Genomic DNA, 15789 nt, shown 5'->3' with positions numbered 1-15789 from the left:
GCTGTGAGAGTGAGAGGTTGGAGTGGGTGAGAAGGGGTGGACAGGCTGAGGCGGTCGATATGTAAGTGGTAGATTTAAACCAGCATCTAAAAGACATAACTAAAAGCAAGGGAGTGGGGGTCCATAGGTTCGGGAGCGATTTTGTTAGGATATCCCAGAGATTGCAACTCAGCCTGCTGAAGTCAGGGTCTGCACTGGACAAATGAAGAAAATCAAAGCTGCTCAAAACACTAGGTATTGGTAGATGTTCAGACCCTGGAGTCTCCTATACTATTGCGATTAGAAAGAAAAAGTGTGGTGACATCATAGACTGAAAAATAAAAAAGAAGAATGAGAAAAAACAAAGTGTTTCCAAATCAGCGATGTTACGTTATAGAGTCATACAGTCCAACCAGTCCATGCCGACATAATCTCCAACGAAACTAGCCCCACTTGGTTGCTGCAGGCTCTGGACACACTGGTCATTCTCTCACTTTTCATTACAGGTGTAGTGGAGCAGAGCAGGTGCTCAAAACTGAGATGTATTCAGACTATCAGGAGGTATGGAAAGAGGCATGAGAGAGACACTAGCTCCCCTCTCCTGGAGTCTGTGTGTCTGCATCTTTTTAAAAAATATTTGTTCATGAGGTTTGGAAGTCAGTGCCAAGGCTGGCATGTGTGGCTCATATTTAATTACCTCTTGGAATGAATGTCTTGTGAGGGCCATTTCAGAGGGGCAGATAAGAATGAACCACGTCGTTACTCAAACTGTGTCAAGATGGCAGATTTCCCTTCCCAAAGAGCATTAATGAAGCAGGTAGGAATCTACACATTAAGAGCAGGTCATTCAGCCCTGCCATTCTATAAAGTCATGGTTGATGTATTTCAGAACTTGATTCCCTCACAGGTTTTGAGAGGCTGGATATGCTGAGACTTTTTTCACTGGATTATAAGAGGTTGAGGGGTGACCTTATAGAGCCTTATAAAATCATAAGGAGCATAGATTAGGTGAATAGCAAGGATGGATTTGCCTAGGCTGGGGGAGTTCAAGATTCGGGGTCATATATTTAAAGTGAAAGAAGAAAGAGTTAAAAAGGACAAGAAGGGTAATTTTTTCACACAGAGGGTGGTTCAAATGCGGAATGAACTGATAGTGGAAGTGGCAACTGCAGTGGAGATGATGGCCTCATGGTATTATTGCTGATTCATCAATCTAGAGACCCAGGTCATGTTTCTAAGGACCTGGATTTGAATCCTGCCATGACAGGTTGTGGACTTTGAATTCAACAAACATCTGGAATTGAGAGTCTAATGATGGCCATGAAACCATTGCAGATTGTCAGAAAACCCCGTCTGGCTCCCTAATCTCTTTTAGTAGCATCCCTCCCCTTCCATTGGGGAGAAGGTATAAAAAGTAGTATACACATGTAAACAGATTCAAGAACAGCTTCTTCCCTGTGGTTATTAGACTTCTAAATGAACCTCTGAAATTTTAAATATATTGTTGATTTCAATCTCTGCACCTTTACTGCAGCTGTAACATTGTATTCCTCACTCTGTTTTATTACCCTAAGGCACTTTGAATGGTATGATCTGTCCGTATTGCACACAAAACAAAATCTTCCACTGTATCTCGGTGCATAGAGCAGTAGTAAATCAAATCAAATCAAAAAGGACTCATATTGATTCCAAGTGAAGATTACAAATTTGAAATACTGTTTCTTTAAATTCTGGAAAGTTCAAAGTCAGTTCACAGTACAATTTGCTTCAGATCCTGGGTGAATTTCAGGTTTATTACAATAAAATCAAAATACTGCAAATGCTGGAAATTTGAAACAAACACAGAGAAGACTGGAGAAACTCAGCAGATCTGGCAGCATCTGTGAAGAGAGAAACAAAGTTAACAGTTCAAATTTGGTATGACTTCTTCAAAGAGGAGATAGTTAAGATGCAAGGTATGATCCCACTAAGAGGAATGGGAGGAGAAACAAATCCAGTGAGCTGTAGAACATGGAAATATAAGCTTTGAATCTAAGATGGACTAGTTCCTGAGATCCTATTTTTAACTTTGCAAAACAAAGTCCCTACTCTCTGATTCATACTACTCAGCCAATTTCCAAAAATATGTAAAAATGTTACTTCCTCGCATTCTTTCTGCTTCTTTTGACCAGAATATTAACATGTATCTCCAAGTTCTTGCATGCTAACGATAGCATCATACTGTCTATTAGAATTCCTAAGTGTTGAAACAGGCCCTTTAACCTAACAAGCCCACACTGACCCTCCAAAGAGTAACCCACCCAAACCCATTCCTTTACTCTATATTTAACTACATTTAACTATATTTAACTTGGGCGGCACGGTGGCACAGTGGTTAGCACTGCTGCCTCACAGCGCCAGAGATCCGGGTTCAATTCCCGCCTCAGGCGACTGACTGTGTGGAGTTTGCACGTTCTCCCCGTGTCTGCGTGGGTTTCCTCCGGGTGCTCCAGTTTCCTCCCACAGTCCAAAAGATGTGCAGGGTCAGGTGAATTGGCCATGCTAAATTGCCCGTAGTGTTAGGTAAGGGGTAAATGTAGGGGTATGGGTGGGTTTCGCTTCGGCGGGTCGGTGTGGACTTGTTGGGCCGAAGGGCCTGTTTCCACACTGTAATGTAATCTAATCTAATCTAATCTTAACTCTGACTAATGCACCTAGCCTACACATCCCTGAACAATATGGGCAATTTAGTATGGCCAATTCACCTAACCTGCACATCCTTGGAGTGTGGAAGGAAGCTGGAGCACCCAGAAGACACCCATGCAGACACGGGGAGAATGTGCAAATTCCAAACAGACAGTCGCCCGAGGCTGCAATCAAACCCGGGCCCCTCCCACTGCAAAGCAGTCGTGTTAACCATTGAGCCACTGTGCTGCCCATGCTATGGTTGGTGAACTTATCACGATCATGCTTATTTCCATTAACTCTCCCTCATTCTCCCTTCCTTTAAGGAAGCCAATCACAGCTCCTAGTTACCACTGTACTGAAAAATCTTCATCCCATTCATCACTCTTGTAAATATCACACATATCCTTTCAGGGATATTTCCATCCTTTCCCTTAAGTCAGCATCCTCATCCTAAGTTTGGTGACCATTAGTTTTTTAAATTTACTTTTGGAATACGGCATTCACTGGTTGGGTAAACATTTATCGCTCAACCTTAGTTGTCCCTCATATGTGGTGATCTGCCTTCATAAACTGCTGCATTCCCTTTGGGGCAGGTATAGCCATTAAATGCTGTTAAGGAAGGACTTCCAGGATTGGAACAAAGTAACTGTGTCGAAATGACAATATTCTACCAAGTCAGGTGGCTTGGAGGCAGAGCTTGTAGGTAGCCCTTCTATCTGCTGTGCTTCCACTTCTAAGCAGTTGCGAATATGGAAGGTGATGTCTTGTAGATGCTGATGCAGTTCACCATTACCTTCATTAGGACACTGGTGACTGAGCAAGCAAAGATCACATCAACTGAATGTGTAAAAAATGCTACACTGTTTTCCACACTACCACAATGGGGAGGTTGGTGATCTCCAAAGATGGCAGATAGATGGGTTACAGTGAGGGGGACTGGGAGGAAGCAGCCAGTGCAGGGACCTCCTGCGGCCATTCCCCTCAAGAACAAGTATACTGTTTTGGATACTTGTGGGGGGGATGACTTACCAGGGGTAAGTAACGGGGCTCAGGTCTCTGGCACGGAGCCTGTCCCCGTTACTCAGAAGGGAAGGGTGAAGAAGAGCAGAGCAGTAGTAATTGGGGACTCAATAGTTCGTGGCACAGATAGGCGGTTTTGTGGGAACGAGAGAGACTCACGTTTGGTATGTTGCCTCCCAGGTGCAAGGGTACGTGATGTCTCTGATCGTGTTTTCCGGGTCCTGGAGGGGGAGGGGGAGCAACCCGAAGTCGTGGTCCACATTGGCACCAACGACATAGGTAGGAGGAGTGCTGAGGATGTTAGACAGGCTTTCAGGGAGCTAGGTTGGAAGCTTGGAGTTAGAACAAACAGAGTTGTTGTCTCTGGTTTGTTACCCGTGCCACGTGATAGAGATTCGAGGAATAGGGAGAGAGAACAATTAAATGCGTGGCTTCAGGGATGGTGCAGGAGGGAGGGGTTCCAGTTTTTGGATAACTGGGGTTCTTTCTGGGGACGGTGGGACCTCTATAAACAGGATGGTCTACACCTGAACCTGAGGGGAACCAGTATCCTTGGGGGGAGGTTTGCTAGTGCTCTTGGGGGGGGTTTAAACTAACTCGGCAGGGGCATGGGAACCCAGATTGTAGCTTCAGGGTGCAGGGCCTGGAGTGTAGGGAGGTGAGGAACATGGCATCAATTTCCAAGGAGGGTGCCTGTAAACAGGAAAGTGGCTTGAAGTGTGTATACTTCAATGCAAGAAGTATACGAAATAAGGTAGGTGAACTTGCAGCGTTGGTTGGTACCTGGGACTTCGATGTTGTGGCTATTACGGAGACATGGCTAGAACAGGGACAGGATTGGCTGTTGCAGGTTCCGGGATTTAAATGTTTTAGTAGGGTCAGAGGTGGGGGTAAAAGAGGGGGAGGTGTGGCATTGCTTGTCAAAGATAGTATTACAGCGGTGGAAAGGACGATGGATGAGGACTTGCCATCTGAGGTAGTTTGGGCTGAGGTTAGGAATAGGAAAGGTGAGGTCACCCTGTTAGGAGTTATTTACAGGCCTCCTAATAGTCCTAGAATCATTGAAGAAAGGATTGGGAAGGTGATTCAGGAGATGAGTGACAGTAATAGGGTGGTTGTTATGGGGGACTTTAACTTTCCTGATATTGATTGGGAAAGCTATAGCTCAAGTTCGTTAGATGGGTCAGTGTTTGTTCAATGTGTGCAGGAGAGTTTCCTGACACAATATGTAGACAGGCCAACAAGAGGTGAGGCCATACTGGATTTGGTTCTGGGTAACGAACCAGGCCAGGTGTTAGAATTAGAGGTAGGTGAGCACTTTGGGGATAGTGACCATAATTCGGTGATTTTTACTCTCGTGATGGAGAGGGATAAGTGTGTACTACAGGGCAAGAATTATAGCTGGGGTAAGGGAAATTATGATGCGGTGAGGCATGACTTAGGATGTGTGGCTTGGAAAAGTAGACTCCAAGGCAAGAGTGTAAATGATATGTGGAACTTGTTCAAGGGGCAACTATTGAGTGTCCTTGATAATTATGTACCTGTCAGGCAGGGAGGAAAGGGTCGTGCGAGGGAGCCGTGGTTTAATAAGGAATTGGAATCCCTTGTTAAATGGAAGAGGGCGGCCTATCTCAAGATGAGACGTGAAGGTTCAATTGGGGCGATTGAGAGTTATAGGGTAGCCAGGAAGGACCTGAAGAGAGAGCTAAAAGCAGCAAGGAGGGGACATGAAAGGTCCTTAGTAGATAGGATTAGGGAAAACCCTAAGGCTTTCTATAGGTATGTTAGGAATAAAAGAATGACTAGGGTAGGAATAGGTCCAGTCAAGGATAGTAGGGGGAAGTTGCGTGTGGAGGCGGAAGAGATTGGGGAGACACTGAATGAATACTTTTCTTCAGTATTCACTCAGGAACAGGGCATTGTTGTCGATGAGAATACTGAGGCACAAATAAGTAGAATGGATGGCTTTGAGGTATGTAGAGAAGAGGTGTTGGAAATCCTGGAAAAGGTGAAAATAGATAAGTCCCCTGGGCCTGATGGCATTTATCCTAGGATTCTCTGGGAAGCAAGGGAGGAGATTGCAGAGCCATTGGCCTTGATTTTTATGTCCTCTTTGTCTACAGGAGTAGTCCCAGAAAACTGGAGGATAGCAAATGTGGTTCCCTTGTTCAAAAAGGGGAGTAGGGATAGCCCTAGTAACTATAGGCCGGTGAGTCTCACTTCTGTTGTGGGCAAAGTCTTAGAGAGAATTGTAAGGGATAGGATTTATGCACATCTAGATAGGAATAATGTGATCAAGGATAGTCAGCATGGTTTTGTGAAGGGCAAGTCGTGCCTCACAAACCTTATTGAATTCTTTGAAAAGGTGACGAAGGAGGTTGATGAGGGGAAAGCGGTAGATGTGGTATATATGGATTTTAGTAAGGCGTTTGATAAGGTTCCCCATGGTAGGCTACTGCAGAAAATACGGAGATATGGCATTGAGGGTGAGTTGGAGGTTTGGATTAGGAATTGGCTGGATGGAAGAAGACAGAGGGTAGTAGTTGATGGCAAAGTTTCTTCATGGAGTGCCGTCACTAGCGGTGTTCCGCAAGGATCTGTTTTGGGACCATTGCTGTTTGTCATTTTTATAAATGACCTGGAAGAGGGGTTAGAAGGTTGGGTGAGCAAGTTTGCGGATGATACGAAAGTCGGAGGAGTTGTTGACAGTGAGGAAGCATGTGGCAGGTTACAGCAGGATATAGAGAAGCTGCAGAGCTGGGCAGAAAGGCGGCAGATGGAATTCAATGTAGCTAAGTGCGAGGTGATTCACTTTGGGAAGAATAACAAAAAGATGGGGTACTGGGCTAATGGTCGGATACTTGGTAGTGTGGATGAGCAGAGGGATCTTGGTGTCCATGTACACAGATCTCTGAAAGTTGCCACCCAGGTAAATAGTGCGGTGAGGAAGGCATATGGCGTACTGGCTTTTATTGGTAGAGGAATTGAGTTCCGGAGTCCTGAGGTCATGATGCAGTTGTATAAGACTCTGGTACGGCCGCATCTGGAATATTGTGTGCAGTTTTGGTCGCCATACTATAGGAAGGATGTGGAGGCATTGGAACGGGTGCAGAGGAGGTTTACCAGGATGTTGCCTGGTATGGTAGGAAAATCGTATGAGGAAAGACTGAGGCACTTGGGGCTGTTTTCACTAGAGAAAAGAAGGTTTAGGGGTGACTTGATTGAGGTGTACAAGATGATTAGGGGGTTAGATAGGGTCGACAGTATGAACCTTTTCCCGCGTATTGAGTCGGGTATTACAAGGGGGCATAGCTTTAAATTAAGGGGGGGTAGATATAGGACTGATGTTAGGGGTAGGTTCTTCACTCAGCGAGTCGTTAGTTCATGGAATGCCCTGCCAGTAACAGTGGTGGACTCTCCCTCTTTATGGGCATTTAAGAGGGCATTGGATAGGTATATGGAGGATAGTGGGTTAGTGTAGTTTAGGTGGGCTTGGATCGGCGCAACATCGAGGGCCCAAGGGCCTGTACTGCGCTGTATTCTTCTATGTTCTATGTTCTATGTTGTGACATTATTGGTGGTCTGTTAATCCAGATAATCAGCTAATGTTCCGGGTACCTGGGTTGAATCCCGCCATGATAGATAACGGAATTTGAATTCAATAAAATAGAATCTGGAATTAAGGATCTACTGATGATCATGAGACTATTGTTGGTTGCCAGAAAAATCCCTAGGAGAAAGTGAGGAATGCAAATGCTGGAGATCAGAGCTGAAAAATGTGTTGCTGGAAAGGCACAGCAGGTCAGGCAGCATCCAAGGAGCAGGAGAATCGACGTTTCGGGCATAAGCCCTTCTTCAGGAATCTGTAGGTACTGGCTGTCCTGGTTGGTCTGAACGTAGTTCGGAGTCCATGCGGGGTCAGTCGGTTCCGTAGACAGGTGCTGAGGAAGGAGATGTGGCTGTGGTAGCGAGTCTGTTTGAGGACGTGGCTGAAGAGCTTCAGGGCAGAGGAGATGGTCTGGGGGGTGCAGTGAGAGAGGGACTCTCTGAAATCCTTGTAGAGGGAGGAAGAGAGCTTCTTCAAGGAAGGCATCCTTGCAAGAGGATTCGCAGTAGATTAAAATCAACGAAGAGCAAGTGAGGACTGCAGATGCTGGAGATCAGAGCTGAAAAATGTATTGCTGGAAAAGCGCAGCAGGTCAGGCAGCATCCAAGGATCAGGAGAATTGATGTTTCGGGCATAAGCCCTTCTTCAGGATTCTACCTGGATGCTACCTGACCTGCTGCGTTTTTCCAGCAACACATTTTTCAGCTCTGATCTCCAGCATCTGCAGTCCTCACTTGCTCTTCATTGATTTTAACCTACTGTGAATCCTCTTGCAAGGATGCCTTCCTTGAAGAAGCTCTCTTCCTCCCTCAGAGAAGGAAATCTGCCATCCTCATCTGGTCTGGCTTATATGTGACTCCAGATGCACAGCAATGTGGTTGACTCCCAATTGCCCCCTGAAATCATGTCACAAGCCATTTAGTTGTATCAATCATTGCAAAGCCTCAACAAAGAAATGACACCTGGCATTGACTGAGGCACCAGAAAAAGTAAAGGCCAAAAATCCTCCTTTCTAACAATTGGGTGTTAGTGCCAAAATTAGGGGAGCTGTCTCACAAACCAGTCAGGCAACAGCTTGACATAGCCAAACTTATGAATCATACCTTACAGGCAAAGCCCAAGACATCAGTGTCACCATTCGTGAATATGTCTTGTCCCATCAGCAGGGCAGCTCTAGCAGAGATGGCGGCACAGTGCTATACAATTGGAGGGAGTTGCAATGGCAGTCCTGACCATCAACTCCAGACCCATGAAGTCTTGTGGTTACAGTTTAAACATGGTTGCCATGTACCATTTTCCTTCAGTTGGCAATGCACTCCTCCATGTTGAATAACTCTTGGAGGAAGCAATGAGGATGGCAAGGGCACAAAATGTACTCTGGGTGGGAGGTTTCAATGTCCACCACTAAGAATGGTTTGGCAGGAATACTACAGATCAAGCTGGTTGGATCCGAAATGACATAGCTACTAGATTGGGTCTGCGGTAGGTGGTGGGGGAACTAACAAGGTAGAAAAACAAACTTGACCTCATCCTTACCGATCTATTCATAACAGTATTGGTAAGAGCGAACACTGCACAGACCTTGTGCCTTCACATTGGAAATAACCTCCACCATGTTATGTGGCACTACCATTGTGCTAAGTGGAATAGATTTTGAACAGATTTAGGGACTCAAAACTGGGCATCCATGAGTTACTGGTGATAACGAACAGCAGCAGAATTGTACTTCAACACAATCTGCAATCTCATGGCCCAACAAATCTCCACAATCAACCATTACCATCAAGCCAGGAGATCAACCCTAGTTCAATGGAGAATACAGGAAGGCATGCCAGGAGCAGAACCAGGCTTACCTGAAAGTGAGGTGTCCACCCTAGCGAATCTACTAAATAGAGCTACTTGCATGTCAAATAGCATAAGCAGCAAGTGATAGACCAAGCTAAGCAATCTCACAACTAATAGTTCAGATCTAAAACCTGCATTCTTGTCACACACAGACATGAATGGTGGTGCACACTTAAACAACTCACTGGAGGAGGAGACTCCACAAATATCTGCATCGTCAATGATGGAAGAACCAAATACATCAGTGCAAAATATAAGGCTGAAGCATTCACAGCAATCTTCAACTAGAAGTGTTGAGTGGATGGTGCATCTTGGCTTCCTTCTGTAGCCCACTGCATCACAGATACTAGTCATCAGTCAATTTAATTCACCGTACTTGATATCAAGAAACAATTGGAGACACTGGGATACTTCAAAGGCTATGGTTCCTGACATCTGGCAATTGTTCTGAAGACTGGTGCTCTAGAATTTGCCACTCTCTTAGCCAAGTTCTTACAGCACTGGCAATTATCTGATAATGTGGAAAATTGCTCAGGTATGTCCTGTACATCAAAAGCAGGACAAATCTAAACCAAACAATCACCGCCCCATCCAGCCTACCTTTGATCGTAAGTAAAGTCATGGAAGGTGTCATCAACAGTGCTATCAAGAAGCATCTGCTCAGCAATAACCTGGACAGTGACTCCCAGTGTGGATTCTGGCAGGGCCACTCTGCTCCTAATGATATTTCAGTCTTGGTTCAAACATGGACAAAAGGAGCTGAATTCCAGAGGTGAGGTAAGAGTGATAGCCCTTGATATCAAGGCTACATTCAACCAAAGTGTGTCATCAAGGAGTTCTAGCAGAATTGGAATCAATAGGTATCACAAGGTAAACTCTCCAGTGGATAGAGTCATACTTGGCACGTGGTCATGGCTGTTGGAGATCAGTCATCCTGTGTCCACAATATCTCTGCAGGAGTTCCTCAGAGTTGTTTCCTAGGCCCAACCATCTTCAGCTGCTTTATCGATGACCTTCCCTCCATCATATGGTCAGGAGTTGGAACACTGGCCAATGATCGCACAATATTCTCCACCATTCTGAACTCCTCAGATACTGAAGCAGTTCATATTCAAATGTAACAAGATCTGGATAACGTCCAGGCCTGGGCTGACAAATGAGATGTAACATTCATGCCACACAAATGCCAGGCTATGACCATCTCCAATAAGAAACAATCTAACCACTGTCCCTTGACATTCAATGTTGTCACCATCACTGAATGTCCCACTACCAACATCCTGGGAATTATCATTGATCAGAAACTCAACTGGACTCAGTAATAAACAGTGTCTAAAAGAACAGTTCAGAGGCTAGGACTACTGTGGCAAGTACTCACCTCCTAACTCCCCAAAGCCTGTTCATCATCAACAAGGTACAACTCTGGAGTGTGATGGAATGCACCCCACTTGCCAGCATGGGTGCAGCTCCAATAACATTCAAGAAGATTGACACCATCCAGGACAAAGCAGCCTCTTTGACTGACATTACATCCACAAGCATCCACTTGTAGCAGCAATGTGTACTTTCTACAAGATGCACTGCAGAAATTCACCACAGATCCTGAGACAGTGCCTTCCAACCCATGACCACTTCTATCTAGGAGGTTAAGGGCAACTGATGCATGAGAACATCACCACCTTCAAGTTTCCCTCCAAGCCAACCACCATCCTGACTTGGAAATATATCTTTATTCCTTTACTGTCACTGGGTCAAAAATCTTGGATTTCCCTCCCTAAGGGCATTGTAGGTCAATCCACTGCAGGTGGCCTGCCGCTGTTCAAGCAGATAGCTCCACCACTTTCTCAAGGACAACTAGAAATGGGCAATAAATACTGGCCAGTCAGCAACTCTCATACCCCACAAATGTTTTTTTTTAAATCGCTACTATCAGGCTAACAGATTGACAGCTCCTACATTTTCTCGCTCCCTCCTTTCTTAAATAATGGACTTACATCTATAACTTTCCAATATGCCAGCATCATTACGAAATCTATAGAATTTTGAAAATCATCATGCAACTCATTCTTCGCCACCACTCTGGGATATAGATTATTGTATCTTAGGAATTTATTAACTTTCATGTCTTTGTCCAGTTCTGCTTTTTATCCACTGGATGACGCTTTAGGACTGAGATTGGTGGAATCTCTTAGCCAGAGAGTGAGTAGTCTATGGAATTCATTGCCACAGAAGGCTGTGCAAGCTAAAACATTGAGTCTGTATTTCAGACAGACATAGATTATGTCTTGATTGGGAAGATGATCAAGGGTTCATGTGGGGAGAAAGCAGAAGAACAGACTCAATGGATCAAATGGCCTAATTCTGCTCCTATGTTTTATGGTCTTACAGTCTCTATTATATCTAAGAGGTTTGATTTGCATCCAGTTCTATGTAAGACAGATATAAATCAATTATTTAGCGTCTCTACAATTTCTCTATTCTCTATCATAAGTTCTTTATTTCAGATTGCAAAGGACCCACCATTTACTTGTTAATCTTTTCCTACCTCCATACTCGTAGAAGCATTTTTCCAGTACATTGCTATTCCTTTTTATTTTGCACCCACATTCTATTCTTTCTGTCACTTCATCCTGCTTTGCTGAGTTCGAAAGTAATTTGAATCCTCGGGTTTACCATTGTTTTGGTAACTTCATAAGCTTCTTTCTTTGATCTGACACAACCTTTAACTTTCTTCGCTAACCACTGTTTATCCATTCTCCCTGTCCTGTTTGCATGCCTTGAAGGAACCTGTGTTTGTGGCAAACCAAATATTATTTCTTTAAATATTAATCTCTGCTTGCCTATCATCATACCTTTTAATGCATTTCCTCAACCTACCAAAGTCAACTTACCCCTCACACCTTAGTGCTTTCCTTGTTAAGATTTTAAGAAATTAGCTTTTAGAGCTGTATTTAGAAATAAATAGATAATTCCATCATATTCTGGTTTCTCTTCACTAAAACCTCTTTTATAACAAGATTTCAAATTATCCACTTGCAAAATATAAGATCTAAAATAGCCTATTCCCTCATTGGTGTCTCACATACTGCTCTATGAAGTTATCTTGCACATATTCTAGAGATTTGTCATCCACAACATTTGGTGATCTTTAGATCTGGACAAACGATATGAATATTGCAGTCATCAGTTAAGTACTGCCTTTTTACATGGACCACTAATGCCCTTATTTATACCAAGTGCTAAATTACCTCCACTGTGTGGTTTCCCATAATCAAACTTCATCAAAATTTGCAGCCCAGTGTTTCTTAGATCCACTCAAACATTGTGGATCTTTTGGTCTAACTTCCTCTCTCTCTAATATCCTGATCTCATTCATTACTATCAGCATCACGCACCCCTTTTCAGGCATATTGTCCTTCTTAACTGTTAATATCCTTCAATGTTTAGGTTCTAGTCTTGGTCACCCTGCAGCCACATCTCTACAATGACAACCAGATCACAGCTGTTTACACCATCAATGTTTTCACCATGGTGACAATCTGATGTGCAGTCACATAAAAAGCCTTTAATTGTGCATTGCACACATTATTTTGTACTTTGACTCGAACTAATATTTGCATTTCTGCTCCTTTCTACTTTCATTTACTCCATTTACATTTCAAGCTTGGCTATCCTTTCTTATTTGAATTTCCTCCCTGGTTCCAAACTTTCTGAGAAGATAGATTAAACCATACCCAATATGAGCAAATCTCCCTATTAGAATAATTAGATCTAGTCCTGCTCAGGTTTGATCCATCCTCATTTTACTGGTTCCAATTAAGCCAGAAATCTAACCTCTTCCCTCAGAAGCCATTGTTTTGGCCATATGTTCATATGAATATCTATATAATTGCCATAGTTACCAAATTTAGTATTAGGTGTAATCCTGAAATTAGAGTCTCAGAAGTCTTGTTTTTCAATTAACTTCCTACTTAGATTACATTACAGTGTGGAAACAGGCCCTTCGGCCCAACAAGTCCACACTGACCCACCGAAGCGCAACCCACCCATACTCCTACATTTATCCCTTACCTAACACTATGGGCAATTTAGCATGGCCAATTCACCTGACCTGTACATCTTTGGACTGTGGGAGGAAACCGGAGCACCCGGAGGAAACCCACGCAGACACGGGGAGAATGTGCAAACTCCACACAGTCAGTCACCAGAGGTGGGAATTGAACCCAGGTCTCTGGTGCTGTGAGGCAGCAGTGCTAACCACTGTGCCACCGTGCCGCCCACATTAGATTACAGTGTGGAAACAGGCCCTTCGGCCCAACAAGTCCACACCGACCCGCCGAAGCGTAACCCACCCATACCCCTACATTTACCCCTTACCTAACACTATGGGCAATTTAGCATGGCCAATTCACCTGACCTGCACATCTTTGGACTATGGGAGGAAACCAGAGCACCCGGAGGAAACCCATGCAGACACGGGAAGAACATGCAAACTCCACACAGTCAGTCACCAGAGGTGGGAATTGAACCCGGGTCTCTGGTGCTGTGAGGCAGCAGTGCTAACCACTGTGCCACTACGTTCAAGCTCTCATCCCTATTTCTGCCTGCCATTGGTATGAATTTGGACTACAATCTCAAAAAGAATTTCTTGAATGTGTTTGGTACCATCCTGGCACCAAGGGGACAACATACCATCCTGGAGTTACTCAATGGCTACAGAAAGGCCTGTCAATTTCTGTAACTAATGGATCACATACCACTATTGCATTTGACACTCTTCTTCTCTCAATGGCCCATCCACCCATTCACCCCTGTGTGTGCAACTGAGCCCCCTTGGAGACATGAACATGCAACATTCATCTGAGAAATTATTACCCTGGAACCATCATTCTCATCAGTGTCCAAAATGGCAAAGCAGTAATCAAGATAGATTCAGAGAACTTCTACAGCGCCTGCCTGCTGCTCAAACCCTCTGGAAGTCACCCAATCCCGAGGAATAGTGGGTTCAAACAGGAGCTGATGAAACATGGCAAGAACAGCACCACAACAGAGCTCGTAGGAGGATCTGCACTGGGGAGGATGTCCCTAACAACTGAAGATAGAGGCTATCATTCAGCCACCAGAGAAATCCCAGCAACTGCAACAACCCTGAGGAACATATTCCTGCTGCTAGTACGAGTAAGCTCTTTGGCATTGCATCCCCTATCAGAGAGAAAGCAAAATTAATAGTGCCAGTTGTGTAGAATAGGGCAGGTCATAGAATAATTGAATCCCTACAGCATGGAAGCAGGTTATTTAGAGCCAAGAGTGTGGTGCTGGAAAAGTACAGCAGGTCAGGCAGTATCCAAGGAACAGTAGAATCGACATTTCAGGCATAAGCCCTTCATCAGGAACCTAATGATGGGCTTATGCCCAAAACATTGATTCACCTGCTCCTCGGATGCTGCCTGACCTGCTGTGCTTTTCCAGCACCATATCCTTCGACTCATTGACAGAGCTGTCAAAACGTTGAGTACAATGTCTTAAATGGAGTAATAGTGGGAGTCATGTCAATTCCACCTCCCCTCCCAGGAGTGGGGCGTCAGGACTGTCGGTATCGGTGCAGCTAATCTACTGGTCACCAATATTGAGGTAAAATTGCACAACTGTCCCCAAATGGACATATCCTGAATGTACCCATAACCAGTTGAGTTCCTGCGCCGTGTAACGTATCAATAAAATTTAACTGTTATTTCATTGCATTGGTTTAATCCTGGCTGCCCAATTCAGGCAGCCAGGGGCCATCAGGTTTAGATATTCAGCTCAACGTGCGCTCCTGCATTAGTATGGCAGGTCAATCTCTGGTCCTCGGCTCCCACTGCAAAACGCTCGTTTGCTGTTCCAATTGGGAAAAAGAAATTCTGTGGGTTTCTACAAAGGAAGTCTGATCCGCAGCATCAGTTCACACTTGGATGGTAAGATGAGAAAGTATCCTTCCAGTCACCGTTTAGTTTAATGTCAGCCTTCGTTTAGAAACTATAATGCTGGACAGATGCTGCCGATTCAGCCAGCAAACCTGTGGAGAGCAAGGCAGAATTCACCATGACTGGTCTCTGCCACCGCCTGGTGGCTAAAGGGATGCAAAGCACAATCTCTGTGACCACTGCCTCCACTCCCACAAACTAAAATAGAGCAGATTGCCCGAATACTGCGCCAAATGAAATAAACACAAGACTTCTCACACTCGCTTTACGTTACTAGTCTTTGAGGAGAAAGTGAGGTCTGCAGATGCTGGAGATCAGAGATGGAAATGTGTTGCTGGAAAAGCGCAGCAGGTCAGGCAGCATCTAGGGAACAGGAGAATCAACGTTTCGGGCATTAGCCCTTCTTTCCTGAAGAAGGGCTAATGCCCGAAACGTCGATTCTCCTGTTCCCTAGATGCTGCCTGACCTGCTGCGCTTTTCCAGCAACACATTTCCATCTCTTACGTTACTAGTCCAATAACAAAACATTGAATATGACAAACAATTCTTCTGAAATTGAAAATGTCAACAATTTTGAGTTAGTAAGGAGAAAGTTTATTTTCTCTCCCCGAGATCACGTTATGAATCCAGACCAAGCTATGTTCTGATCTGATTAAGGATCAGTAATATTGTTTGCTTGAAGTAGATGAAGTTTGATATTATAGGATT

Source organism: Chiloscyllium plagiosum, unplaced genomic scaffold (genome assembly GCF_037043375.1).
Source record: "Chiloscyllium plagiosum isolate Xiang-an unplaced genomic scaffold, Cpla_swu_hap1 HiC_scaffold_17, whole genome shotgun sequence".
In the NCBI taxonomy this organism is placed as follows: Eukaryota; Metazoa; Chordata; class Chondrichthyes; order Orectolobiformes; family Hemiscylliidae; genus Chiloscyllium; species Chiloscyllium plagiosum.
This window is presented reverse-complemented; position numbering follows the sequence as displayed.